At 43.8% G+C, this 12,149-nt stretch overlaps 1 long non-coding RNA gene and 1 pseudogene across 1 annotated transcript in view; both read left to right on the forward strand.

The window, feature by feature from the left end:
• LOC138356369 (uncharacterized) overlaps positions 1 to 12,149 on the forward strand; it is a 420,379-nt gene that overhangs the window by 199,272 nt on the left and 208,958 nt on the right. The window lies entirely within an intron of this gene.
• Positions 1 to 12,149, forward strand: part of LOC123773759 (zinc finger and BTB domain-containing protein 49-like) — a 93,235-nt pseudogene that overhangs the window by 34,174 nt on the left and 46,912 nt on the right.

The following is a 12,149-nucleotide window of genomic DNA, read 5'->3' on the forward strand; positions in this document are numbered from 1 at the left end:
TATGCTGCTATAGCCCCCCTCTCCTCATATTATTACCATTGTCTCTTGTGACGGCAGCACGTGGGCAGGAAGCACAACATGAGCGCACTTGCCCGCCATACTTCCTCGGGAGAGGAGGCTCACGTGAGCAAGAAGTTTGGGTGATGAGTGTGTGTGTTTAGTGATGATGAGAACCAGCGACTCTTGGCATGTTGTGTTCCCACTCCCTCTTCCCCCCATCACCCCCCTCCCCCTGGTTCCCAGCCCTTCTCCCCTTCCCACAACACCCCTCCCCCCCTCCTCGTGGTCCCTGCAGAGCCTCGTGACGTTACGGTGGTGACATGTGTGATGCCTGGCAGCTGTCGAGGGGAGCGAACCTTTGTATTTTACATTCTCATTCTTTGCCACTACTCCCCCCCCACCACCACCACCCATTTTACCATTTTTACATTGTGCCTGAATTTCGCTTTACACACGCGAACTCCGTCCCGCGCGCACACATTCGCGTGCACGCGCATGCATGAACACACGCACACAACCAGTAGTTAACAAATGGAGTGCACTAGGAAGTGACGTTGTGGAGGCTGACTCCATACACAGTTTCAAGTGTAGATATGATAGAGCCCAGTAGGCTCAGGAACCTGTACACCAGTTGATTGACGGTTGAGAGGCGGGACCAAAGAGCCAGAGCTCAACCCCCGCAAGCACACTTAGCATATGGTGTATCATCATGCAATACGTGCTGCAACACTGCATGTGGTATATCATCATGCAACACTGCATGCGGTATATCATCATGCAACACTGCATGTGGTATATCATCATGCAACACTGCATGTGGTATATCATCATGCAACACTGCATGTGGTATATCATCATGCAACACTGCATGTGGTATATCATCATGCAACACTGCATGTGGTATATCATCATGCAACACTGCATGTGGTATATCATCATGCAACACTGCATGCGGTATATCATCATGCAACACTGCATGTGGTATATCATCATGCAACACTGCATGTGGTATATCATCATGCAACACTGCATGTGGTAACTGCTTGACAAATGGTAGTACAGTTGTGTGTTGACAGTGCCTTAGGCCATACTCGGGTACGTCAAAAATGAGGACCTTAAGCATAATTAGTCTCCGTGGTGTAGTGGTAAGACACTCGCCTGGCGTTCCGCGAGCGCTATGTCATGGGTTCGTATCCTGGCCGGGGAGGATTTACTGGGCGCAATTCCTTAACTGTAGCCTCTGTTTAACGCAACAGTAAAATGTGTACTTGGTTGTAACAAGGATTCTTCGCGGCGGGGATCGTATTCCAGGGACCTGCCCGAAACGCTACGCGTACTACTGGCTCTACAAGAATGTAACAACTCTTGTATATATCTCAAAAAAAAAATAAAATAAAAATAATACAGGGTACAAAACACAATCAAATCTGCCCATAGTAGGAAAATATGTCAAGGATTTGGGAATAATAAGATAATGATGTCCGACGACCTAACGTTTAGGGAGCATAACTAAGCAAATATCGCGTCAGCCAGAAAAATGATCGCATGTATTACGAGAACTTTCAAATCCAGGGATCCCACCACAATGGTTGTACTCTTCAAGTCACTTGTGTTGTCCCGTCTTGAGTACTGTCTTATCTTGAGGTTATCTTGAGATGATTTCGGGGCTTTTTAGTGTCCCCGCGGCCCGGTCCTCGGCCAGGCCTCCACCCCCAGGAAGCAGCCCGTGACAGCTGACTAACACCCAGGTACCTATTTTACTGCTAGGTAACAGGGGCATAGGGTGAAAGAAACTCTGTCCATTGTTTCTCGCCGGCGCCCGGGATCGAACCCGGGACCACAGGATCACAAGTCCAGTGTGCTGTCCGCTCGGCCGACCGACTCCCTTAGGCTGCTCTGCGACTGCTCAGTACTCACTGCCCTCTTCAGAGCAGGAGAGATTGCTGAATTAGAGGGAATACAGAGAACATATACGGCACGCATAGACGCGATAAAGCACCTAAATTATTGGGATCGTCTCAAAGCTCTCCAAATGTACTCACTAGAAAGGAGACGAGAGAGATACCAAATAATATACACATGGAAAATACTGGAGGGCCAGGTCCCAAATCTACACAGTAAAATAACAACGTACTGCAGTGAACGATATGGAAGAAAATGCAGAATAGAACCAGTGAAGAGCAGAGGTGCCATAGGCACAATCAGAGAACACTGTATAAACATCAGAGGTCCGCGGTTGTTCAACGTCTTCCCAGCGACTATAAGAAATATTGCCGGAACAACCGTGGACATCTTCAAGAGGAAACTAGATTCTTTTCTAAAAAAAAAAGTGCCGGACCAACCGGGCTGTGGTGGGTATGTGGGCCTGCGGGCCGCTCCAAGCAACAGCCTGGTGGACCAAACTCTCACAAGTTAGGCCGGGCTTGGGGAGTAGGACTCCCAGAACCCTATCAAGCAGGCCATACAGAAAAATTAACCAATACACAAGACAGTTTATCCGCCTATTGATTTGGTTTCCGTATATGATTAACATACAGATTTATATGTGAAAATCTTTGGTTCTTGTCACTATAGATTCTGTTAGCACAATGGTAGCGTATTGATACATTTTCTTGAACCTGTGAAAGTTAAGGAGTGTATTGCGTGGGCGAGGCATAGTGTAAGATAACACTCAAGGTGTTAGATAACACTCCAAGGTGTAAGATAACACTCAAGGTGTAAGGTAACACTCAAGGTGTAAGATAACACTCCAAGGTGTAAGATAACACTCCAAGGTGTAAGATAACACTCAAGGTGTAAGATAACACTCCAAGGTGTAAGATAACACTCCAAGGTGTAAGATAACACTCAATGTGGGGCTGGCTGTGTGTAGCTGCAGTCTTGCCAAGTGTATTCACCTAGTTGTGATTGCGGGGGGGGGGGGGGGGGTGGTTGAGCTCGGCTCTTTCGGCTCGCCTCTAAACTGTCAATCTACTGTTACTACTAATTTTTCACACACACACAAAAAAAAGCAGCAGCCCGTAACAGCTGTCTAACTCCCAGGTACCTATTTACAGCTAGGTAACAAGGAGCAACAGGGATGAAAGAGACTGGCCATTTGTCTCCGCCTAGTCCGGGAATCGAACCCTAGCCACAGAATTACGAGTCCCGCTCGCTGGTGTGACGTGAGCGGTGTGGGCATGACGTTGACATGTGTAGTGCAGGTGTAGAGTGTACCTTGGAGGCTCAACACACTGCAAGGTCACCCTATATTTAGCTACCGTGTAGCCTGCTTACTTGTGGGTGGGGGGACACGCCCCCGCCCCGTGTCTTACTGTGTGGCTCCTCCCCCACCCACCTCCTTCCCCGCCCACTCATTGGCGGCGATAGTACCACGGTTTCTGGACGTTGGGGTAACCTTAGGAGGACGGGCGAGGATCATCGCCTCATGACATGAGTAAAAAAAAAAAAAAAAAAAAAAAAAGCCACGCGTGTTACTCAAATTTAAACTAGTTTTATGTTCATGAATAAATCATACTGAAAGATTTTAATTTGAAACCTATCTATTAATGTTTCATATTAATGGACAACTTATAAATGACGATTAATGAAGTATATATATATATTATATATATATATATATATATATATATATATATATATATATATATATATATATATATATATATATATATACACAAATACAAATATAAATAGCATATCAAAACCGAATAATTCCTAAATAGTCCTTTTCTCGTCTCAAGCTAAAAATAACCCACTAATATATGACCCACCTGTCCACTATACGTGTTAGTGGCTTTGCAAGAATGTAAAAAACCCACCAATGTTATGTACTCTCACCGTGTTTATATAAATCAAATACAAACATATGAACGCCACCAGACACTGAATTATCATCAACTTTGGTATGCAAGTGAGATGATGCAGCAATGTCAGAAGTCCATCCCGTCTGTGACCTAGGGTAAACCTCGCAATCCACCCCACTGCCCTGGAGACACACAGACGAGGAAGGGGACGTGAGAGGTGGGACAGGAAAAAGGAGCGGCTGCTGGAAGTGTGGGGGGGGGGGGTAAGGGGGGGGGTTCTCAAGGCTATGGGGGGTGGGAGGGAGGTGGAACAGAGAGGTGGGTCAGGATCGGTTGCAGCAGCCTGGGTAAACCTGGCCGTCCTTGAGCGACCAGGTTTTTGTCTTGGGCGCAACGATCTCATTCATGGCCCCTGGCACTCCCCTGCCCACCCACCCTGGCAAGGTGGAGAACATGGCTACCAGGGAGGTTCACACTCCCCTGCCCACCCACCCTGGCAAGGTGGAGAACATGGCTACCAGGGAGGTTCACACTCCCCTGCCCACCCTGGCAAGGTGGAGAACATGGCTACCAGGGTGGTTCACACTCCCCTGCCCACCCACCCTGGCAAGGTGGAGAACATGGCTACCAGGGAGGTTCACACTCCCCTGCCCACCCTGGCAAGGTGGAGAACATGGCTACCAGGGTGGTTCACACTCCCCTGCCCACCCACCCTGGCAAGGTGGAGAACATGGCTACCAGGGTGGTTCACACTCCCCTGCCCACCCACCCTGGCAAGGTGGAGAACATGGCTACCAGGGAGGTTCACACTCCCCTGCCCACCCACCCTGGCAAGGTGGAGAACATGGCTACCAGGGAGGTTCACACTCCCCTGCCCACCCACCCTGGCAAGGTGGAGAACATGGCTACCAGGGAGGTTCACACTCCCCTGCCCACCCACCCTGGCAAGGTGGAGAACATGGCTACCAGGGAGGTTCACACTCCCCTGCCCACCCCTGGCAAGGTGGAGAACATGGCTACCAGGGAGGTTCACACTCCCCTGCCCACCCACCCTGGCAAGGTGGAGAACATGGCTACCAGGGAGGTTCACACTCCCCTGCCCACCCTGGCAAGGTGGAGAACATGGCTACCAGGGAGGTTCACACTCCCCTGCCCACCCACCCTGGCAAGGTGGAGAACATAAGAACATTAGAATAAAGGTAACTGCAGAAGGCCCATCGACCTATACGAGGCAGCTCCTATTTATAACCACCCAATCTCGTTCATATATATGTCTAACCTACGCTTGAAACAATCAAGGGATCCTACTTCTATTACATTACTTGGTAATTGGTTCCACAAATCAACAACCCTGTTACCGAACCAGTATTTACCCAGGTCTTTCCGAAATATAAACATATTTAATTTATACCCGTTGTTTCGTGTTCTGTCTTGTGTTGTCTTTTCTTTTAATACCTCATTAATATCCCCTTTGTTATGGTCATTCATCCACTTGTGCACCTCTATCATGTCACCCCTAACTCTTTGCCTTTCTAGAGAATGTAATTTAAGCTTTGTCAATCTTTCTTCAAATGACAGGTTTCTAATATGGGGGATTAATTTTGTTATCCTATGCTGGACACGTTCTAGTGAATTTATATCCATTCTATAGTAAGGCGACCAAAACTGAACTGCATAATCTAAATGGGGCCTAACCAGGGCAAGATATAGCTGAAGAACAACACCAGGTGTCTTGTTACTAACGCTTCGGTTAATAAATCCCAGTGTCCTATTTGTCTTATTAGTAACATTGATTTTTTGGGTTTAAATTCTTACTAATCATAACTCCCTGATCCCTTTCACAATCCGACTTCGCAATCTCAACACCATCTAGCTCATATCTTGTAACTCTATCATCATTACCCATCCTCAAAACCTTACATTTTATCAGCATTAAACTGCATCTGCCAATCTTTTGACCATTTCACAACCCTATTTAGATCGTCTTGAAGTGATAGTGAGTCTTTTTCCGTGTTTATTACCCTTTTTTACCCCCTTTAACATAGCTACCAGTGATGTTCACTCCCTTGCCCACCCACCCTGGCAAGGTGGAGAACATAGCTACCAGGGATGTTCACTCCCTTGCCCACCCACCCTGGCAAGGTGGAGAACATAGCTACCAGGGATGTTCACTCCCTTGCCCACCCACCCTGGCAAGGTGGAGAACATAGCTACCAGGGATGTTCACTCCCTTGCCCACCCACCCTGGCAAGGTGGAGAACATAGCTACCAGGGATGTTCACTCCCTTGCCCACCCACCCTGGCAAGGTGGAGAACATAGCTACCAGGGATGTTCACTCCCTTGCCCACCCACCCTGGCAAGGTGGAGAACATAGCTACCAGGGATGTTCACTCCCTTGCCCACCCACCCTGGCAAGGTGGAGAACATAGCTACCAGGGATGTTCACTCCCTTGCCCACCCACCCTGGTAAGGTGGAGAACATAGCTACCAGGGATGTTCACTCCCTTGCCCACCCACCCTGGCAAGGTGGAGAACATAGCTACCAGGGATGTTCACTCCCTTGCCCACCCACCCTGGCAAGGTGGAGAACATAGCTACCAGGAAGAGCCACATTCTGGATGCAGGAACTGATCCCTCCCCCCCCCCCCCCCAATATTAACTTAGCATGTTACAACATGGTGGTACAAAGTTGTTAAGATACACCAACAGTCTATTCACAGTTTTGACAAGTTTAGCATAATTTACTACATGCAAGTTACAGCCACACAGGATTCAGACACTAAGGCTAAGCAATTTACATATGTGGTGAACTAATTACATGTGTTGTTGCCTCAGTTTTTAATGTTGCAAAGGTAGTAGTAATTTAATTACATAATTGTACTCGAAGTTACAGTACATGGTCATGCGATATGAGGCAAGAGACGTACAGGCAGTGTGTTTACTAGAAATAATTAATATTCAAATTTCGGATACTTGGATAATATTTTTGGGTAATTTATCATCCCGTTTAAAATATACTATACCTACATGGAAATTCCTTAAACATGAGTGATAGGACTATCTGTAAACTTTAATGATGTAAGACATGTGTGAATAGTTTTGCTGACAAAGATAGTATCTGATAAGATCTTCTGTAGATGGTGCAAACTCCTAAAGGAACTTAATTGTAGCTGAGACTAAGCCAAAATTAGTAACAATGAAGTGAAGGTAAGGTAATTATCAGGAGAAAGTATTAAACCATTACGACTGTACAGCACTTGGAAGGGCTATGAAGGCATTGAGGGGCAAGAATTTGGGATGGGACGGAGGAAAGGAATGGTACCCAGCTTGGATGGTCGGAAATTGAACGCAAACCTGCAAGAAGCCAGACTGTCGCTCTATTGTTCAATCCAAATGGGAGTGATTGTCAAAGAGGTGAAGGCACAGACAGCTTCAACTAACCTTCCAAAGGGCATACGGGAGTCCTTCTTTAGAGAAAACTAAATACTTTTACAAATCACATCGTTGAGGGTTTACTAAACATAGATTATACGCTTTCCCACAGACGACATTTCCTGGCAAAGACCATCAGATAATTATATCATAAATATTCATGGAATTATATCTTTAATTCATTCACAGAGATGCCTCATCTATTACCATAGTTAAATATTCCAACTTTGTTTATTATAAACAGTTCACCTCCACTGTAACAAAGCTAAATGAACAATGTGCAACTGCATAACTTTTTAAATATAACAAATCTAATAAACAGAATGGATCGACTGATATGGGTATAACTATGTAAACAAATTAATTAATGTAAATGAATAAATAATTATGCTGTAATCGTGGAGAAATGTTCAGACGAGGGAGTCATATAGATTACTGTTTAATGAGTTTCACTGATATAATGTTTTACTTTCAGAATAAACACAATGACGGACGAGCTGCTGTCGCTAAAGTGGAACAATCACAAGTCCACCTTCGCAGACATCCTCACGATACTCAGGGACCAGGTGAGACACTGCACTTGTCATGCTTCCCAGAACATTGTCTTTGATTTGGTACAGTAACAGTAGTGTGGGGCACAGGTATTTGTCTACATTTCATGTACTAAACAAGTGAAGTGAATTACACAATGTCAAATAATGCAAGGTTGAAAAAGGCTCTAGTAATGCAAGAAACAGAACAAAATCTAAATAATAGTCTAAATTACAGAAAAAAAGTGTTGATAAACTGGTTCTGTAGATAATTTGACTACAGACCAAAGTTGTTTAAACACTTATGTACCCTGATTGGGAAGTAAACAGGAAATTTAAAGTCCTGCTAGTACAGTTGGGTTCGTTCTTGAATCACAATCGAGAATTCCGGGTTCGAATCCCAGGCAGGACAGAAATGATTCGCTGCATTTCCTATCACCTAATGTCCCTGTCCACCTAGCAGTAAACAGGTACCAAGGAATTAGTCAGCTTATTGTGGAGTTGCATCCTGTGTGGGGGGGGGGGGGTCAGTAATTTGGCTCGGGGGGAGGGGGGCACTAACATGTACTGTATGTATAAATTGGCTGCCTGTCCTATGAGACAATGAATTATTAATTATTAAATATATGGATATCAATATATATTTTTGTTATAATGGTTACAGCGGTGATTTCTGCATGGTATGACAGGGTAAGTTGGATTGTGAAGCTGTAGAGCGCAGATGGCAGAAGAGTCTGGTCACAGCTGGTGGCCTTAACCAAGTCTTGTCTGATGGGACAGAAAGGTTGAGGCAGATCAGAAGAGGTTTTGCAACTGACTATGCTATGTTGAATGATGTCAATGTTATGGTCAGATGGCCTTATGTCCCTGTCTGCCTTACTCGGTTGGACCAATGCTGCTTGTCGATTGGTTGAGGGGAAACTGCTTGAACCATGGAAATGTGTAATTACCTCAGTGTAGTTACAGGATGAGAGCTACACTCATGGTGTCCCATCTTCCCAGCACTCTGTCATATAGTGCTTTGATATTACTGACGGTTTTGGCCTCCACCACCTTCTCACCTGACTTGTTCCAACTGTCTCCCACTCTGTTTGCGAAAGTGAATTTTTTATATTTTTTCGGCAGCTTTGTTTAGTTAGTTTAAATCAATGACTTCTTGTTTTTGAAGTTACAGGTCTCAGGAATTCTTCCCTATCAATTTTATCGATTCCTTTTACTATTTTGTACATAATGATCATATCGCCTCTTTTTCTTCTACCTTCTAGTTTTTGCATATTTAATGCCTCTATCCTCTCCTTGTAGCTCTTGTCCTTCAGTTTTGGGAGCCACTTAGTGGCATGGCTTTGCACCTTTTCCAGTTTGTTGATGTGCTTTTAAGATATGGGCATCATACAACCACTTTAGTCTAACAAAAGTCATGAACAATTTCTTTAGTATTTCGCCATCCATGTACAGTATTTAAAAGCAATTCTGAAGTTAGAACGTGTAGCATAATTTTCACACAATGTTCTTTATGTGGGCCTCAAGTGATAGTTTTCTATCTAGAACCACCCCTAGATCTCTTTCTTTATCAGAATTATTTTAAGATTTATCACATAATTTATAGGTTGTGTGGGGTTTATGTTCTCCAATTCCACATTCCATAACATGCATTTATTCACATTAAATTCCATTTGCTTAGTTGTGCTCCATATACTTATTTTGGCCAGGTCTTCTTATAGGGCATGACAATCATCTAAGTTTCTTATCTTCCCTATTATCTTAGCATCATCAGCAAACATGTTCATATAATTCTGTATTCCATCTGGTAGATCGTTTATATAGGCAACGAACATTACCGGTGCAAGAACTGAACCCTGTGGTACTCCACTTTGGACATTTCTCTAGTTTGATACATTGCCTCTAATTACTGCCCTCATTTTTCTATCAGTTAGAAACTTCTAATTACTGCCCTCATTTTCTTTCAGTTAGAAACTTTTTCATCCATGTTAGAATGATGTGGATGAAAATGTCTGCAAATTACAAATGACATCCATGTGTGGATGTCATTTGTAGCACCTCTAATTACTGTTGAGATGGAAGTAACTGCTACAGCATTTATGATGGAGTTGATACACCTTAATTGGGAAAATTGGCATTAATTTAATTTACACTTTCATATAATTCATTGTATAATATTATTATTTTATAACATTGTTAATTTTAAATACTTGTACAGTACTGTATTACTTGTACAGTATGAGAACTTTTTCAACTTGTTCAGTATCTTGTTAATGCCTTCTCAGACAACTGCAATCATTAATCAAGTGAATTATTTTAAACTTATCCACCTAAAGTTAGTCCATGTACAAAATACAAAATATAACTAAGTACAATTCAACATTATTGCAACTGCATTAAAACAGAAATCAGTGCTCACTATAATTGCAGCTGTATTAGTTTAGCTAGAGTTAAACTTATCCTTCAGGCTCCACATTTGGTCTTGGATTTCTATTGTTTACATAATACAGTACTGTATATACTGTATTTTGAAATATTATAGTGTATATGTACAGATGGATAGCAAGTGACATTTTTTAAAGAGTACTCATAATATTGTTTGTATTATGTGATGCACGTGTCCTAGGATCCAGGGTTACCTCCCATAATCAACTCCACTTTAAATATGTCCAGTTTAATTACTGTACATTGCTTTATATGTACAGTACATTGCTTTATATGTAGACTGCTCTTCCTACTTTAATAGGTATGTCTAGACTTATATATAATTATCTTCAAATGTTTATCAGCATTCCATTAAAAAATCTTTTGTGTGAGTAAAATTTTTAATTAGACTGTTTGAATAATTGGTCAAAAGGGCAGCGTTGAATGTAATGAAACAGCATTTTCTGGGTGAGCCCCAGATGCTCTCTGAAGTTATCTGAACTAATATGTGCTATATTAGTTTGGGGTCATCAGTCACATGTATTCTTATGCCTACCGTGAACCATGAGCCAGAACCTGGCCCCCCCTCAGAGAGGCGCAGAGAGCAATGAATGGCCTTTGAGCACTTTAAATTTAAAGCACAGTATGTCATAATTGCCATCGACCGAGGAAGGACCCAGAAAGGTAGGCAAATAAAAACAGACTACTGTCTGATTAACCTGTGCAATCTACATCCAAAAAGATAAAAATAACTCCATAACTCCTCTAAAAAGAAACCAAACAAGCAACCCTTCATGCGACTAGCACTTCTGCTTGTTAGCATCCTCCCCCCGCCCCCATTGAATTATATTCAGTGCTAATTTTCTGTGGGGAGCCCTGTTGGCTCCCTGAAGCTAACTACCCAAAGATGAAGTAAAAGGAGTGACGTGCCCAGGAGGCGACAGCACCGCAGGTCTCAAGATGAAGAAGAGACAGACGGCCGCGACAAGTGCCCCAAAGCCACACACGGCCACGACAGGTGCCCCAAAGCCACACATGGCCGCCAAGGAACCCAGGACCCTGTTCAACCTCCAAAAAACCCCCGTGCCTAAATGTCTTCCCAAGATATGTTGCCAAAATCCCCTGCAAGAGCAGCATACTTCCGAAAGTCATGGGCAGGATGGTAGATTGCAGGCTAGCTGGACTTGATGACACTGCAGACAACCTGAGACACAGGAGCCGTGGAACAGGGAACCAGAGAAACCAGATCCACCCAAAGAGCATCCACCGTAAAAGAGGACATTTTTTATTCAAGGTTGGAGGCTAGCAGTTTGGGACTAGTCTCACCAAATTTTGCCAGGTGACTTGTAGGTGTAGGAGGATGGTCATGAAGGGTTGGGGGTTGGCCCCCCCCCCCTGTGCCTCCTGTTCATAAATTCAGTAGAGATTAAATGTTCAGGGCCAAGTCCATAGACTTTTATCATCTGTTCATTATATTATTCAACTGTCTGGGACAAATCCTCCCTCGATCCACTGCCTACATAGGGAAAGCATATATTTATATCTATAAAAGAGGATGTCTGTTAGTTTAAATGTCCAAGGTTGGAGGCCAAATGCTTAGGGCTAGCCTCACTAAACTTTGCAGGGTGAAACGTGAGTGTACAGGGATGGTCATACAGGAGGTTGGGGTCCACCCCCCCCCCCCCCTCTCCCCATTATGGATCAAAAGTCAGTGAGAAGACATACCAAAATGCATGTTCTGATGGCAGATTTGCATTGCTGGGGCTCCCAACATTTGAGTGGTGCTACATTTTAGGGTCAACCTGGGCACTGCTAGGTACCATAGCTAGTCATATATGTACTGTATATAAAATTCTTCAGAAATACAAATATTGTACTGTATAAGTGGGAGAAAAAGCCGATAAATCTGCCATGAACAATGAGTACCTATATGGCTTTTCACCAAATATGTAAAAA

This window comes from Procambarus clarkii, chromosome 72 (genome assembly GCF_040958095.1).
Source record: "Procambarus clarkii isolate CNS0578487 chromosome 72, FALCON_Pclarkii_2.0, whole genome shotgun sequence".
Classification (NCBI taxonomy): Eukaryota; Metazoa; Arthropoda; class Malacostraca; order Decapoda; family Cambaridae; genus Procambarus; species Procambarus clarkii.